The sequence below is a fragment of the Ochlerotatus camptorhynchus genome, unplaced genomic scaffold (assembly GCF_037179485.1).
Source record: "Ochlerotatus camptorhynchus isolate MF236.1 unplaced genomic scaffold, CSIRO-AGI_Acam_v1.1 ptg000081l, whole genome shotgun sequence".
Classification (NCBI taxonomy): domain Eukaryota; kingdom Metazoa; phylum Arthropoda; class Insecta; order Diptera; family Culicidae; genus Ochlerotatus; species Ochlerotatus camptorhynchus.
Genome location: NW_027040571.1, coordinates 1,168,027 through 1,187,075, shown reverse-complemented (window position 1 = coordinate 1,187,075; position 19,049 = coordinate 1,168,027). Strand labels below are relative to the sequence as shown.

Here is a 19,049-nt window from a genome sequence, read left to right as displayed (position 1 = left end):
CAGGGAATTTTCTGCTGCATCTTCGCAACCCACACTTAGGAGTACCTACTGGTTTGGTTCAATCGTGCGCTCGAGCGGTGCTGTACGACGACAGTAGTAAGCAATAAATGGCAAGGTTAGTGACCTTCCTGGCGATGCAGTTTGTGGCAATGGTGAAATGCTGTATATTTGAGTTGCTGGAATTTGGTTAACGTGGAAGCATGACAACAAAAAGTGATGTTAAATTTGATTAGAATGTATAGCATTAGATTTTGAGATGGAGATGTTATTCCAAATACAGCAATGACAACTTTACAGCGAAATTTGGCTTCAAAACAATGAAAACAATAATTTAAGAAGAGCTTTGAGTGGGTTGGTTTATTTCCTTTAAATTCCGTTATAATTGCTTATCTTTTGACAGATACGCGTATTTCGTCTACTACTTGCAGACTTCATCAGTGCCAAGTACTCAACACCACCAACAAGTGGTGTTGAGTACTTGGCACTGATGAAGTCTGCAAGTAGTAGACGAAATACGCGTATCTGTCAAAAGATAAGCAATTATAACGGAATTTAAAGGAAAAAAAAAAACAAACCAACCAAAGCTCTTCATAAAGGGATTCCGTTAAGAGGTTCGACAAATTAAAAGGATTAACAATACTTTGATTTTCTATCTGCATTTTTATGAAAATCGTAGATTGGATCATAAAAACCTAATTTTTTTTTAAACTCTGGCGTTTCAATAGGTAGTCTACATTGTTTTCAAACCTATACTGCCCATAAAAGCATAACTGTCCCATATGAATGGGAAATCAAGCAAAAATGGGACAATTATGCGAGTATCGGCAGTATAGATGTATTTCGAAAAATCAGTGATTTGTATAAAGATTTCTGTTCTATAACTTTCTTTATAGGTGGCGACAATGGTGGATGTATGGTAGAAAATTTACACCATTCTGGTGCATCAAGAGGAAAGGCCTGAAGGTCCCAAGTAACCATGAAGCTGTATATAGATACATTAATTTTGCTCTGTAGTATAGTATAAGATACATGATATAAAGCAGTTTCTTCTTACATGTGTAATTAAGGCAGTTTTAAAGTCGAAAAGGGCCCCACTACTGTCAAATTAAAGTAGCATCTGCAAGCCTCTTGCCAGCCATTTCTAATGTGTTACTGCTGCATGTGCCATTAACATGCTTTTGATCAAGTATAGCTAGTGCATATGCTGTATATAAATCCTAAAACATGTATACTTAGGGCAAGATTACTTTTTCAAAAGCTGAATTACTATTTTGCTTGCAATGTTTTATTGCATTATGAAAAGTAAATATAGAGCTTGAAATAAAAAATAAATAAAAAATAATGTGTTTTTACATTAGTTATAATTATTATTACGTTTGCCGTACAATGTTTTGTAGATTTTATCTCATTCATATTAATTATGTATGCATCTAAATGAGGAATATATCAACGTTCTTTTATTATGTACAAATTAATTTTACCTTAATCGGGAATCCAACCAAGATTTCTGACGATAGGACGATGAATGCCGGGCGCGTTGATGATCTGAACTGTAAATGCAATGGAATTTCATCTGGCAAATGCATAATTTAAAAGAAGCATTATTTCTCCAATACAATAATGCAATATTAATGCCACGTCCGGCAATGTGAATTTGTCGCCTCTCTCTTTCTCCCGTTGTTCTTATGTAATGAAAAGTTTGACGTCACTCACCATTGCATAAGAACAGCGGGAGAATGATAAAGACAACAAACTCGCATTGCCGCACCTGTAATTCATAACATTGATATGATACGCAGAACGCGAAGCAACTGTCATTTTTTTCTGCCGCTCTGGTCAGAGCGCCGGTTTGCATTGTTAAGTCAAATGTAATTGTTAGCACTTATCGTCAGGAAAATAATTTTGGTCAAACAAGTAAGTTTAGTAACATTATTGTATACACGAATAATGTTTCTGTCATTTTAGGCAATGAAACGGCAGCACAGCAACTCCAATAAAAAGGCCGTGGTTCAGCCCGAGGTTCAGCCAAATAATGAGAAATCGTGTGCTAAAGCGGCTAAAATGAAACCCGCTACTGAAAAATACAACGCCAGGGAGACTGCAAGATTACTCAAAATTGAGTTTTCTTCTTTAACTTAATTTTACCTAGCCCCACGGAAGCCACGTGATGAGTGAAAGGAACTCAATTTTGGGTACTTTTTTCTTACCGTGTGGGAATGAAGATTCTTCGTCTAAAAGGCAGCACAGCCCTCTGAAGGCCAAAAATCTCAACGATAAAGCCGCAGTTCATCCAAACGCAGCGCAATTGTTTGCTAAAATTGCAAAAACAAAACCCGCTGCAGTGAAAGCGAAGGCCGTGAAGAATGCACCTGAAGATTCTGGATCGGAAGGGCAGCTAAGCTCAGCTGCTTCTGAAGGTGAAAGGGCTGTGAAAATACCAAAGCCTGAATTTCCAGATCCAGTAAGCAGCAGCAGCAGTTTGAGCTCCAACTACCAAGCTTTTGGGCCGGCATCATCGATCGAGCATAGGCTAGAAATTATGGAGAACAAGATGGACGACATGGGAAGGCAACAGGAAAAATGTTTGCTTCTTCTTGCACAAGCAAATGCCAAAATCGATTCCCTTTCATCGGCATTGGAGAGAAAGCAAACCGGAGAGGAACCTGAAAAATCGCTCGAGTTGACATTGACGCTGAACCCGGTCAAAAGTTTGGAAGACTTGGAAGCCTCTGAGGAGCTATGCAAGGACGATTTCTATGTCGGAAAAGTCGTTCGTTCGATGGGACAAATTCACGGAACAAACCGCTTCAAAAACGATGGAGGTACCGTTTGTCTCCAAATGATCGATTATTTTGTTGATAGGAGATTTTTCCGCCACTGTTCCTGGACTGGCATAAGCAACACGTTTGATGAGAACCAGCAGTGAAAAATTGCATTTTCTAAATATAACAGGTACATAAACCTCTTCTACAGAGTTATTCGTAATGCAGATGAGGATTTCACTAAGAATGACTGTAATAAGTTTTTGAAACAGTGCCTAAGAAATTCAAAACAACGTTTGGATGATACAAAGATGCTGAGATTGCCGGCAGCCAGGAACAGACGCAAAGCTCTCCCCAACCATTCTGAGCACAAAGTTGAATACCTCGATGAGGTAATCGACCAAGGACAACTACGAGGGCCAGAGATGAACGAGAGTATGAACGAGGTGATCATCGAAGAAACAGTTTTTCCTGAATTGGAAAATTATTAAGATTGTACTGTATAGCCTTCGAGGGGTTTTGATTAAATGAGGATTCAGCAAGACATTTGAACTGTTATCATTTTTTTCTAAGTTATTCAGGTTAAAGTGGAATTGTTAAACAAAAGGTTAAATAAATGGCAGGTAAAAAGCCAATTACCAGATGCACTTTACATTATTTTACAATACAGAATTTTGAAAAGAAAAGTACTCAGGATAATGGGAAGTACAGTCAACTCTCCCTAACTCGATATTGAAGGGACCATCGAGTTAGGCAGGATATCGAGTTACCGAGGTAAATTTTGGGAATTTGTAAATCGTTTATGCTAAACCTTTAGGTGATAGAAGTGATGCTACCGAATGTTGTAGGGGAAAAGTGAGTAAGCTCACTATATGGGGCAACGTATCATATCACATTTCTCCTATTTAGTTTTCGTATAAGGGTTTCAAGTTAAGATATTAGGGGCTATTCACAAACTACGCAGACATTAGTTGCACGTTAATGATATATTTATAGCATATCTTCTGATTCATGGAACCTGATGTTTTACATTTCTATGTCTATGATGGAAGTGTATGGATTAATGGTAAAAAATACTGTTTCATCGGCAATAGCCACAACTACAAACTTGCACAATACACTGCTTATCGAGAGCTGTTGATTTTTGAAAGTAAGGTTATCGTCAGTTTTGAATACGTTCATACAAACAGAATCTAAGGGATCGTCGAAAAGATGAGTTTTTGATCTAATCATTTCCTTGCCATGAATGCCCTCAACATTAGCGAAATCCATAGCGACTATTTCTTGCTCCTTAGTTAAAAACCACTTATCAGCGAAGTTAGATCGTAATGTACAATATGGGTTTAGAAAAACTTTCAAATATTTAGAATCATCAATTTTAGACGGTTCTTTGAATGATGGAAAATACTGACTAACGGAAGATATTATAGAATAATGACTATCTTTTTCCGTCATTCGATTGATAATTTGAGATAGAGGAAGCTTTCCAGATCGAAACATATTTTTAATTTGATACAAATTATTTTCAAAAGGGTAAGTAGAAATATATGGAAGAGAACTTTTGTTTTCAACTTCTTCAACCACATGTAATAAATTATGAATATTACTCGTTACGGATCCAAAACATTCATAATAATTCGTAACGAAATCAACGAATAAAATTTTTGCCACTGGTAGGAAGCGTCGGTAGTAATCAGTAGAGCAGATCATGGTAGCACAAAAAAGCCTAGTAAAGTTTTTATATTGCTTTTCGTCCAAAAATTGTCTTAGAACAACTATACCTATATAATTTAGGAATGAACCGTACGCCGAACCTTTCCAGTGGTTTATGTGGTTTATTTCACGAACTGAGCGGTGGATTTCCATCGGTAATTTAACGTGTGCCAACAAATCCGAAATTTTCTCTATAGTTTATCCAGACCATTTGACGAGATTACTATGGCCATCTTTGTAAGTTAAAAGTAGTTTTTTCATCACTCCCAGATGGAGTAGGTGAAGACAGTCAGACACTATGAAATCCTGTATCATATCGATGGGTAACTTCAAAAAAGGAGTTTCAATAGGGATTCTAACTATTTTTTTTATCTTGTCGTATTTTATAGCCCTGGTGGTGCTTGCCGTATAGTTTGTTACGAAAATCACGATCAGTTCTACAATTAGCATTCATTTGAGGGAAAATTTTAGTTCGCAACACCTTCGAATGTACGCCAACTGAACAGCACTCTGATGACAGTAGTGGCCACCATCAATCGCATGAATAACAGGCTTGGAACGTGGAGTTTTTAGAAGTTTTCTCGGATCAACAGGCAATTGCGGATGGTGTTCGCTCAGCTTCTGGAGTAAAGGTTTCAAAGCTCGATGCGGAATTCTATATTCTATGCCCCAATTCCTTAAAAACGTCTCAAGATCCGTCTCAAGTTCCGGCTCTTTGTAATCCTCATCATCAGCTGTTGCAATAATATCAAACACTTGATCAAACATGTTGTTTTGACTAACTAACTCCAATGAATGGTCAAGGCTGGGATCATTGTATCCCATGTTCCCTTCGGATTCACTGTGATGCGATTCCTGTTCGTCCGCTGGTTTGCACTCATTTTGGCCAGCAGTTGAAAATAACAATTCTGGTTGCGCCAAAAGTTCATCACTGCGTTTTTGTATTTTAACCTTACTGCTACACCTGTCAGATACTGTAGCTCGGATTTTGTTTCGAGAATTGGTTTCAGGTACTATTTAACGATATTTATTCACTCTCCGTTTAAAACACCCACTTTTCAAAAGGTTTCTCCACTTTTTTTCTGATGAATCCATGTTCGGTCTCTTGTTGTGGTAAAAAATTGGAAACGAAGAAGTGTTTACAAACAGACGAGATGATGAAAGTTTATAAAGTGCAACAATTACTTGCCATTTTTCTAGCAATGAAGCATTTGTTAAGACAGTGCAATAATGCATTAATAAAAGGATTGTAAATGCACATTTAATGTTCAGATGATTGTTGAAATAAAGTAATGCATCGTTGCATTAACGATGTTGATGTAATGCTTCATCGCATGGGAATTGTTGATAAAGGGTGATATTGCATTACGATTGTTGATACTCACTCGAATTAGTGCTATGATATAATGCTTGTGGTTACTTGGGGTGCATGGTGAAACAAGCTTCACTGACAATTTTTAGTGCACCGTTCTGGTGAAAATTTGAAAATTTCTGGTGCAAAATTTACATAGCTTTGATTCATGAAATGAACAGAAAATTTCTGGTGGAAAACTTGCACTAGTCTGGAAAATGAAGGCACAAGCTTTATTTAAAATTAAGCTAAATTGAAAAATTTTAGTGGAAAATCTGCACCGTTCTGGTGAACGGATGGGCATGTTTTTCGAATTTTTTGGTTTTAAATTTGCATCTTTCTGCTGAATAGAGAAACAAATTTTAATAAAAATTTCTGGTGTAATATATAAACCAAACTTTATTTGGTGGAAAACCTTCGAAATTCTGATGATAGGAGAAGCCAGCTATATTGAAAATGTTTGGTGGAAAATGGAAAAAGGAAATCTGCACCAATCAGAAGATTGGAGAAGCAATTTTTATTGAACATTAACGGTGGAAAATTTGCATCGTTCTGGTCAATTGAAATTTTCTGATGTAAAATTTTCTGGTGGCAAGTTTGTATTGAAAATTTCTGGTGTAAGATTTGCAACATTCTTCTGCATGGAGGGGCAAGCTGAATTGAAAATTCCTGATGTAAAAATTGCACAGTTCTGGTGAATGGAGGGTGACCATTTCGGGTAGAAAAACTACGACGTTTTGGTGAATTAACGGACAACTTAAATTTGACTTCCGAGAAGAGCCTCAAGGGTATTGAATTCCGAGGACAGTTCCAAAAGAAAAGATTTCTGGGGATGATTTCATGAAAATTCTGCAAATAATTTCTAGCGAATCCTGCAGATAGTTCCAATATAATTTCGAAAAGAATACCGTGAGAATCAAATTTTTAATGAAATTCCAAAGGAATGTTGACGAAAACATCAAGGGAATTCCAAGGATAATTTTAAGCTTATTCTGGGAAGAATTTCTGGAGAATACAGAGGAAATTCTTCTGAAAGTTTAGGAGAATTTCAGTTCCAAGGTATTCTGAGAAAAAAAAATCTAAAATATTCATAGAAGAACCTCAAGGATGTTGAATTCTTAGGACAGTTCCAAAATATTTCTGGGGAGAATTCAAAGAAAATTCTACGGATAATTTCTAGTGCATCCTACAGATCCCAAGTAACAATCTAAATGCTTGGAAGATTTATTCTTATTTTATCATTGTTTTATCATAGCATCCCTTCCAGCCTGTGGTTGTATTACGGTTTTGTGTGCTTGTCATAAAATCAGGCCGTCAAGTCGTCTATAAAACTATTTTATGACTACTAAATTAAAACTCAGACTTCATAGTTTTAACGGTAGCTGTAAGGTGGTTCTGCATCACTACTTATAACTGAAGAATAAAACCAAAACAAAACATACAATTATGTTTTATTGTACACTTTTTATGACCGATATAAAACTTGAAGCATTCTTAGACCTTCATTAAAGCTTCATTACAACTATCATCTTTATCAGAGGCCTAAGATTCACAGATAAGAAATATACTGCTACAACAAAAAATACTCTGAAATTTTTTGTCATTATAAAAAACAAATCTATTCAGATATATCAAATGAAAACCTCTTCAGTGCTTCTGAACACGATGAAGATGAGACGATCGACAATATGAAACTCCTGGAGGAACTACAGTTATACGATCCCTACATAAGGCACAGTGCGGTGAAGGAGCTCTTAAAAATATTGAACAAGCGGCTTTCCGATACACTTCCGAAAGATCCACGAACCCTTCTTAAAGCAACGCCGACAGTTTCACTAAATCCGTTTGGAGATGGCCAGTATTGACATCACGGCTTTAAACCTTGTATTGAAAAAGCTTTTAGTGGATCCAATAAGCATTTCTTACATCTTGATTACAAGCGAAAATAGGAGGATCGCTTGGAATGTTGACTTTTTGACAGGTGGTCATGGTTTTTGTTTTGTTTTGATTCGCTGTACCGAATAAAACCAGCAAGCTAGTTATATAGCTTAAATATAACTTAACGCTCTAAATTTGGACTACGAAATGCTAAGATACAACCATTAGGTTTATGTTATGCTATAGAATTCCAATCTAGGAGAATATGTTATATTGAGGTATTTTTAAGGAGTAGCAAGTTATAACGAAAAAAAATGTCGCCGTATGAACAAATTTCACACAGTATGAATAATTACGCTTTAATTGATAGGCAATAAAACACTTTCATACATCTATGTATAATTAAATAATATATGTGACTGGTTATTGCTCAACAGTAGTAACAGTTTTGTACTAAATAGATAATCTTTGAATGACTCTTTAATGCATGGTGCTAATGCAGACAAATTAAAAATATCCCTATATTTTAGTATTCATATGGCGCACTAAATTTATGCTCCTATTTGGTATAATAATCACCATAAATATTGCACGGCATGCTGTGAAGCATATACAGATTGGTTTAAAATTATAATAAAGTCGTCTTATTTTCAATGTACAATAATATCAGCCATTATTACCAACTGACAACGATCATGATTTCACATCAAACATCGAAAGAATAAAACCACAATAAAATATTTTTCAATATTAACTATCATCCAAAAACCCCAACTTAAAACCTTCAAAGTTGTCAAAATGTTTTGCGTATCATGTTTTATCAACTTCTTCAGGAGCGATTTATGCGGTTGTAATATAGTTTTATGGTAGTCATTAGAAGGCTGTTAAAACTTTCTGACCTGGAGGAGGTTTTATGTTTTCATTTTTAACAATCACGTCTAGAGTGTGATAAAACTGACATAAATCCTATGCTCATAAAGTTGTTCGCATATCAAGTTTTAATGACTGCATTAAAACTGGGCCAATTGGCCATGACATGGCTGTATTGCGGTTCTCAGGAGATTGTTAAAGCAATGTGGTCGTTAGTGAAGGTTTTATAATTTGGTTATATCAACTGCTATAAAACTTAAATAAAACAAAAATTTTTGCTTGGGATAGTTCCAAGAAAAATTCGAAAAGAATACCGAGAAAATCAAATGAAGTGAGAAAAATGAGTGAAATTCCAAAGGGGTTTTAAGCAAAATTTCAAGCGAATTCCAAGGATAATTTCTACACGCAAACCAAAAATTTATTACAATGAATGTTAGTTCCATTTCCTATCATCCTCTGTTCATGAACATCGCAACGAATGTTAGAAGTTGACCTTGCAGGCAATGTAATGGTTTTTTGCCTTTTTTTATTTCGTGTTCTGTCTGTGCTTTCATCTACACAAGCAAGCATTTGCCTTGATTTTTATGTATAACATGGCAGAACGACGCACACACTTGCCTCGAATCTCTCCAGCAGAAAAAAACATACGAAGTCAAGTGTGAGAGGAAATGAGCGCTTCTTGTTTGCTTTTAGGCTATCCATATGCAGAAGCATGGAGAGAGCAGTGGAGAAAGCACAGGTCTGAAAATCACAACGTTCGTGGTTGAGTCCCAGTCGGCAACCTTTTTCCAATTTTTTTTTCGATATAATTCATTTCACTCACTAATACACTCCACATTTTTCGGTCTCCAATTCTCTTGCATTGGACCGCAGCTAGGTATATTGCATCCTCGGTTCATGCGGTCTCCACTTTCATCCTCTGATGATTTTTTTTCTCCTTGATTTGTTTTCCGTCGATCTTGTTTTCCGTGCTGAGCACCAATGCTACCGACGCCAGGGAGGCAGCTCCCACTCCTGGACCCTACCTATCGGCCCATCAACTCATGAATCGGGGACCAACGGCTTTACTTCCCTTCCGAAGGAAGGTGTGATCAGAGATGTTATGCCTTAGAACATCCCGGCGACGCCGACTGGGATTGAAACCAGGCCTGCTGGGGTGAGAGGTAATCACGCTTACCACTACACCACCGGCGCCGCTATCCTCTGATGATGAATCCCACATAATTGTAAGCGAATCTTACATCCACCGGTTGGATGTAGCTCATTCCGGGAAAAAATTCTGAAACTCTAAAGGAATTTGGGTTCCAAAGTGTTCTGAGAAAAAATCATGAAGAGTTCTAAGCGTGTTTCCAGACAGAATTTCAAAAGAGCTCATAGAGTTCTAAAAATTTCGAAAAGAACCTCAAGGAAGGAGGATGGACTTTTCCGCAACTGTACAAAGTTTAAAGACAGCTTTTGGATTCCTTAATTGAAAAGTGGGTATTAGTTTGCCATTGAACCTTGGTCTATTGTTGTCTTACTAAGAATTAGTATAAGAATCATCTCTGAAAATTTTAAGTCATTTGTTACCATTGTTAAAAAGTTACAGCTGTTTATGTGCAATAAAATCGGGATTGTCCTTTATATCATCTTTAAAACATGTTGAATGTTCGGCATCATTTCCTGCCAACCCCACTGGCGGCTGTTTAGGACAGGGTCAATCCTTCGCACAATTCGTCATTCCGTTAACAATCCTGTACTGAGTTGTCAAAATAGTGTTGTGCGTTTTTGTTCCAATGGTTACATATTTTTTAAACCTTTTTAATCAACCTATTAGCCTTGGCATTTAGGTCAAAATTTGAAAAAAATTAAATCTACTATTTTCGCTAAAAACAGTTATAGTAAAGTGAAACTACAACAGTATATATTATTATTTCCAGTGAAATCTATATGTTTAAGTGCTCATTGCAAGACAGCCTATATTACATGATATAAGTCATAGTCTGTTCGGGGTATAAGGGCTTACAAAACCTTGAAATAGTCAAAAATAAACTGTAACAATACCTTCAAAATATACAAAAACGTACTGCACAAAATTTCAGAAAGGTAACTGCCTAAAAGGGGCCTCCCTTAGCTCAGTCGGTAAAAGCGCAGCTACAAAGCAAGACCATGCTGGAGGTGGCTGGGTTCGATTCCCGGTTCGGTCTAGGAATTTTTCGGGTTGGAAAATTTCTCGACTTCCCTGGGCATAGAAGTATGATTTGACTTGCCACACAATTATACCAATGCAAAAATGGTACAGGCATCGAAAGCTCTCAATTAATAACTGTGGAATTGCATCTAGAACACTAAGTTGAGAGCACGCAATAAGCTAATATGCGATATGCAATAAGCTTGAAATGCGAAGAAGAAGAAGAAGAACTGCCTAAAAGATGATACCAGTACCTTAAAGAATATTTTTTCTTTGGTTTATATGTTTAACCTGTAAAGGAGAGCATGCCGCAAAACATTATTACAACGATTCCTACAGGGTTCAGAAATTGGAAGAAAGCGACCGAGATGCTGGGCAAACACATTCGCAGTAAAACCCATGTTGGTAGTATGGACGCGTGGAAGAATTTCAAAATCAGGAAGGGTATCGACGAAGAACTGGACCACCAAAAAACGCTAGTAACGCAAAGCGGCTACAAAATTGCTGTATAATGAAACATTTCATCGATATTATGCGTATACTTTGCAAAGGTGGGCGACCACTTCGTGAACATTCGGAAGGAGCAGAAAAAATGCCACCCAGTTGGTGGCTAACAACGATTCTGTGCTGGAAAAACACTTGGCGGAAAGTGCCAAAAATAGCCAGCACACAAGTAACCAAATCCTTGCGAGGAAAACCAGTGGCAATCATTGCAGATGAGACGAGCGATTGTGGCCACCATGAGCAGTTGGCGATTGTCATCAGGTATATTGATAATGATCGGCCGACGGAAACATTCGTGGGTGTGAGACGGGTGTTGAAAACAGACGCGACGACCATCTTCAATACTAAAGCTGATGTCCTGACAGCGATGCAGATTTCTCGGGAGCAGGTGATGGCAGTATATTTTGACGGTGCCAGCCCAATATTTGGCAGCACTGCTAGAGTACAAGCCAAGTGCAAGGACGAAAACAGCCATATACTTTTATGAAGAGCTTTGAGTGTGTTGGTTTGTTTCCTATTAATTCCGTTATAATTGCTTAACTTTTGACAGATACGCGTATTTCGTCTACTACTTGCAGACTTCATCAGTGCCAAGTACTCAACACCACTGATCAAGATTGGATTGATCAAGAGCAATTTACTGTTTGTTCACTGCTATGCGCACTGTTTGAACCATGTACTTGTTGACGCAGTGTGCATACGAAAAAAGAATGCGATTCTTATTGGTCATTCATGTCGGTTTGTCGGTGCTATCACCACCATCTGAAGTGCTGAATCCAACCACCAATGCAACAACATTGCAGCAAATGTGTCATTTCGGTTAAAGCCCTACTATTGCAACCATTTGACGAACTGATCATCATCGACATTGTCGATGGGATTAAATTGCCAATTCCATTGGCTGTCTGAAAGCAGTTTCCATTGAAGAAGATGAACCACCACCGGAGTAAAAAATAAATTGAACAGTAGAGAAACAGTGGTGGGTGGACATCACCATCACCCACGTACTTCGGAGTACTCCCCATCCCCAGATTGAATGCACCATAGAAAAAACAATTGCCCCTCTTTCACAAGATTCCTGTGCACGCTAGTGGGTGGCGGGGTAAAGTAATGACGCACAATTAACTTGAATTTTTTTGACTTTATCTTTTGTATAAAGACTTACACTTATTTTTTTTTCTTTTTAAATACATCATAGCACAAAAGCGGTTCATCTAATCGAAATGACGTCTGAGACAAAGTTATAGGAATTTGGATTGCCTTTTCGGAAAATAATGCACACTGAAAACAAATAGGGTAGAGAAATACTTCGGCCTAATCGCCCATTTTGGGCCTATCGAGCAGAAAACTTCAAATAAATCCATGATTTTAGAGTTAACAAGTCAAGTACGATGCTTTAGTTAATAAGCTACCGAACGAAGCCAATTAGAACGCATGAAATAAAGGTTTGCACCCAAAAACAAAAGAAGCGCTCCGACCGAATGAATTTTTACCTTCATCCGATAGGCCGAAGTGAATTCATTGACGCTTCAATGGCGTTTCAATGCGTTAGACCGTGTTTAGAATCCGTAGGCCGAGTTTGGCATCAAGAAGTAGTGTTAGACTTTTGACAATATCTCAACGATTGGTGTCTCTTTAGCAAATCTTACGGTACGTATGGAAAGGTAAATAAATTTGGAAGGCATCAGTAATAATAACAAGCTGTTTGGTGCTAAACTGCGCTAGATTTAGAAATACTAAGTGCGGGTTGTGCTTAATAGGCCGGAAATGGGGTAGTTAACCCTATATTTTATTCATCGAAACATTTTAAAGAAAAACTGTTAAAAACTTCAGTAACAAAAAGTTCATTTTTTAGATTTATTAACTTATGTTTGTAAGAAAGCTCATCAAAAATGCCAACTTTCCGAAAATGGGCACAATGGGGGCCTTTTTAAACGATAGATGACGAGAGGAAAGTATAAAGTTGCTAGTTTCGTTATGGTACGGCAGTGTAAAAATTGTATATAGAGATCAGAAAGTGAGCAAAGGGGACAATTTAATTTAAATGTTTTGATTTTCCCTGGAAGAACTATTGAATATCCTCCAATAGTTTCTTACGGCTGCTCGGAAAATCAACTAGTTCCAGATGTTAAATCCAGCTACTCCAGTAAGAGTCATCCGACTTCCCCAGAATTTGTTTTCCAAATTTTCCCGATTTTGTTTTTGACTTTCTTCAGGAGTTTCTTCTAAGTACCTCTGGAAGTTTCTTCCAATTTCCCTTGAAAGATTCTTCAGACATCCTTCGGACGATTTTATTTTCACTTTCTCCGGAAGATTCTTCCAACTTGTCCTGATATTTTATTTTCTATATTCCCTTAAACGAATCTTAAGACCACTCCTGGAAATTTATTCGAAATTTCTTGGAATGTTTACTTTAAATGTCTTCCATCTTTCCACGTTAGCTTGTTTCTGTTTTTTATTGGGATGTTTTTTACGACTTCCATCGGAAGAGTCCTGCAACATCTCCTGGCAGTTAATTCCGGTTTTTCTAGACTTTTTTTTTTCCTGTTGGTTTGTTTTTTCGTCGATCTTGTTTTCCGTGCTGAGCACCAATGCTACCGACGTGCCAGGAAGGCAGCTCCCACACCTGCACCCTACCTATCGACCCATCAACTCATGAACCGGGGACCAACGGCTTTACTTCCCATCCGAAGGAAGGCGTGATCAGAGATGTTATTCCTCAGAACATCCCGGCGGCGCCGACTGGGATTGAACCCAGGCCTGCTGGGGTGAGAGGCAATCACGCTTACCACTACACCACCGGCGCCGTTGTTTTTCTTGACTTGATCTGGAAGTTTCTTCTGACAGACATTGGTCAATCGTTAGGTCCTGCTGACATGCTCCGGAAATGTCAGCCAACTTCTTTTGGAAGTTTCTCTAAACTTTATTTAAAAATTGCCCGGAAATTTCTTCCCTCTTGGATTTCGGGAGTCGGTCAGCTACCTCGGAAAGTTTCTTCTAACTTTCTCCGGAAGTTTTTCTGACTGCTCTGGAAGCTATTTCCAACCTCTCTAAAAAGTTTACAACAGCATCCATTCGAAATTTGTTTCAATTTATTGATAGTTGTTCACAGCGTTAATTTCCAGAAAATATTGTATATCTAGCAAACTTTTATTGACTGTTTCCTTAATCAAAATCGCTTCCAGAGAATTTGGTGAAATTAGGGAAAATTTATTCCCAGAATGTCACTTATGCTTCAATAAGAAATAGCTTTTGTTCAGTGCAAAAATCTTTCAAAACGGGTATTTAATAATATTTGAAATATGTCTCAACATATGCAAAAATGTCACGGAAAAAAATCGTTGTGATGGATAAAAAGATTGCAAAAATTGCCTGGGGTCATAGGGACCCCAAGATACAGACAAACGGTTAAAATTATGTATTTTTTTTAATAAAACGTGTCGGTCTTCACTATAAAGATCCTTATACAATAAAATAACTTTACGTTGCTTATGTGAGGTCAATTTTAGAATATTGTAGTTGTTTGGTCACCTTATATGAAAAAGCATGAAGAACGAATAGAGTCAATCCAAAAGCAATTTTTATTATATGCACTACGTAAGTTAGGTTGAACGGCTTTTCCTCTCCCGTCATATTTATTTTATTTATTTATTTGTCGTCAATCAGTGTAGACCGTTTTACAATTGTTGCCTTAAGTGCTATTTTTACAATTTTGTCTTTGTTTATATTTTTTTTATAATATGTCTTAAGAACAAGTTAAAACATTACTTCTAGTTGACGTTATGCGACGAATTAAAATATTGCTTCAATTTGGTTTTTGTCATTGTAAAGTCAATGTTATCGCAGTGCTTATTATATGTATCCATCATTTGGTTCAAGGGTCCAAATTTTTCATAATTCGTACGATGGCGATTTGTAGCAAATATATTTCTATTTCGTAAATGCCTACATGGTGTATATAAATTTAAGGATGACAATAGTTCTATTGAATCAATTCAATGTGATACGATATCGTTTACGAAAGAAATCATAGCAAATTCACGACGCTTTTTTAATGTTTGGATATTTATGAGCATACACCGAGCTGTGTAAGATGGCAGAGGAAATACAGTCCAACCTAACTTGCGGAGTGCATACAATAGAAACTGCTTTTGAACGGACTCTATTCTTTTATTCGTGTGTGATTGAAAAAGGAGACCAAACTGCAATATTCTAATATCGACCTTACATAAGCAATGTACAATGTTTTCATCGTATAAGGATCGTGAAAGTTATAGCAGAAACGTTTTATGAAACCAAGCATGTTGTAAGCTCTGTTAATAATTGTGTTATAATGATCGGTGAAAGTAAGTTTTGAGTCCAAAATAACACCTAGATCCCTGACTCTATCACACTTTTCTACGATCTGGTTTCCTAAAGTGACTGTTATATCGGGTAGCTTTTGTTTTCTACTAATGGTAATGGAGTTACATTTTTTTTATATTTAATTGTAGCAGGCTTTTTTGACACCAAGTATGGAATATTTGAATTTCCTCTTTGAATGTGATGATGTCTTTGGCATCTTTTATTTCCAAAAAAAGTTTAATGTCGTCAGCATATATTAAAACTTTCAATTTCTTAATAATGAAAGATATGTCATTGACGAAGAGAATAAATAAAAGTGGTCCTAAATGGGAGCCTTGAGGAACTCCTGAAGTGACGTCAACGGGATTTGATATCTTTCCTTTGTATTTTACTATTTGATGACGGTCAGTTAAATATGATTCAAGCCACTTGAGGAGTGCGTAATGAATTCCCATTTTTTGAAGTTTGAAAAGAAGCATGGGTATGTCAATTCGATCAAACGCTTTGCTGAAATCTGTATACAACACTTCTACATGGTTTCCGTTATCCATTGCATTCAAGGAATAATTAATTAATTCGAGCAAATTCGTAGTTGTTGAACGGCCTTTAAAGAAGCCATGCTGCATAGTAGTTATTCAGTTTTTAATTTGAAGAAAGAGTTTTTCATTTAAAATCGCCTCGAAAAGTTTCGGAATGCAATTTTTACCCGATTTAAAGATAGGCACTAAAAACGAGTTTTTCCATATTTTAGGGAAGTTTCCGGATTCCAGTGACATATTGAAAATCCAAAATAATGGAGCAGTAAGTTCAATTGCTAAAGTTTTCATAAAAACTGGCGGAACACCGTCAGGGCCAGGACCTTTAGATGCATCTAAATTGTTTAAACCCTTTAAGATATCATGAACCTTGATTTGACTTACGCTGATGTCACTTGAAAATTCTGGATATGATTCAAAATATTCACGATTACGGTCCTCTTCTGAAAACGTAGTATATATTTCTTGGAAGAAATTTGCAAACAAATTGCATATATCATCCGAGTTCTCACCTATCCTATCGCCCAAATGCATCTTTGAGGGAAAATTATCAGATTTTAATTTGGTTTTCACATAATTGAAGAAGTTTCTAGGACAAGATTTTATTTCAAGTTCAGTTTTTAAATTATACTCCTCAAATGCCATATTCACGGCCAAATTTAACTGATTGCAAATGTCTAAATAGTATGCCAAAGTTTCTTCACTATTATATTTTTTATAAAATTTGTGCGCTTTTTGCTTTCGATTTTTTAAATTTTTCAGTTCCCTGTTTTACCAAACTGGATGTTTTGCATGACTCTGACGTCTTCTTCAGAAATAAAGTCAACATTGCGTTGGTTAAAGTCCCCATATATATGAACTTTTACTTCAGGGGGTAAACTAGACAAAATTTCTTCCGCTTTTCCAAAAAACTTATCATACGTGTCCTTATGAGCATTGTTTGGAGGAAAGTATACCGAAGCAAAGACATGTGTTTCGTCTGCTACTTGCGCTTTTACCCATACATGTTCAAATTATTTAAATTTAGTAGCCATAATAATTTCTGAATTCAATTGGGTCGAAATCGCTATTAATACTCCACCTCCCGATTTTTTTTCCAGACCATTGAAAATTGCGGTCGTCTCTATAAACGTTATCATTGTTACCAAAAACTTCTTCACTTCTCACACTATCATCCCAACTTGTTTCATTAGCCATTATGACAGAGTAAGAAGAACTTAATATATTTTTGTTAATTTCATTCATTTTACCGGCGCTTCTCATGCGGTTAACATTTTGGCAATATACTAAAATTTCTGTACTGGTCTGAAGATTAGGTGAAGAAGTTGATGGTAACCTGTCATTCATAAAACTATTATCAAAATTATTTACCCCTGATCCATGTTCCGAATTTGTTTCGTTCTGCAAAGTGTCGTGATCTTCGTTATTTTCTTCCTCTATGGAGTGTGTCAGTTTTGTAGAAAAAACGAGTGCCTCTCCTTGATGTAGAGAAGTCGTCAAGTCCTGGATAATGTCGGGGTCTGCCGGATCATTGTCTTCCTCCAAGGGGTGCGTCAATTTCGTACAAAACACGAATTCCTGCATACACACGCCTCGCATGATGCAGTTGCAGCCATCCCGTTATGCAAGTGCGCTGGAACGGTATATGAAGCACGTTGCTTGCTGATCAGCATTCACACATTGAAAGATCGTCGGGATTGCGCAAAGATTTCTTTATTAAGCAATATAATTTCGCAACGCATTGACTGAGCTGATTGACTGAGCTGATCTAAATGTGTATGTACCTTCTCGACAATTATGCAATCGACACTTGTTCGCAGTAGATCGCCATCGGACCAATTGTGAAATGATTGACCAAAATATGCCCTCAACAGAATTAAAAATATATTTTAGAACCCTGCAAAGTCATAGAGCATAAGTCTATTAATATGTAGTCTACGATTTGATTGATTAACGAATAAATAAATAAATAGGAAAGGTTATATTTATATTTCGATCCTATTTTCTGAGCAAGATTATGAATTCTTCAATCAATAATAATATGCATAAAAGGAATTTACTCTACTTTACTCAACTTTTCGTACAGAGCGAGTAAAGTAAACACCATTAGAGCATCTTAATACGTTTCCGTTCTATTGGGATTTTCGGCAATTTCAGTTGAGGTTATACGGAATCTTGCATGAGATTATTTATAATCAATGTCTTAGTGAGATTCTCCAGTTTTCTGTTATTTTCTAGATTTTCTCTATGATTCGCCAGAAATACTTCAGGAATTCGCTAGAATCCTTCTTAGTGTACTTTGGAAATTCAAATGCGGATATTTTCTAAAATGTCTCTATGGATTCTTCAAAATTCAATTTTCCAATTCCAATCCAATCCGATTCATCCCCTCAATTCCTCGTTCATCGGAATGCATTGTTTTGTTCTTCATCTCTTGTTAGCTTCCTGAGAAATTTCTTTTAATTCTATTATGCTTTAAAATCTTCCATTGAGTTATTTGGAGTTCTTGTCTGGCAGAGAATGACATTCGGAATACTTTAGAATTTTATTTGATTTTCTGCAGAATCGCATGATTGACTTTAAATGCTGAAATTTAGTTTAATCGATTGCGTAATAAATTAATATGATACATTTATGATTACTTTAGCAATCAGCAGCCAAAATTTCTGAAATATTGATGCACAAAATGAATACTAACAGCTCTTTCTAATTTCATGGAGTCGAAATCTCACGATGCATATTTTTTTATTGTAGTCTGCTAATTCCTAAAATGGTAAACAATTTTGTTTTCTGTTCAATCACTCCATTTAGTAAGTCACCTCCGAAATAACGAGGTTTAATACCTTAACGAGGCGTAAAACATCAATTTGAGAATGTAATTGATATAATAGCATAAAATCAAAGACAACAAATCAAGAAGA

General features: G+C 36.5%; 1 protein-coding gene and 1 pseudogene across 1 annotated transcript in view; one reads left to right on the top strand and one right to left on the bottom strand.

Annotated features, from left to right (window-relative positions):
* Gld (Glucose dehydrogenase) overlaps positions 1-19,049 on the bottom strand; it is a 178,139-nt gene that overhangs the window by 28,841 nt on the left and 130,249 nt on the right. The gene's annotated exons all lie outside the window — the stretch shown is intronic.
* LOC135698029 (uncharacterized) lies at positions 1,522-3,253 on the top strand (annotated as a pseudogene).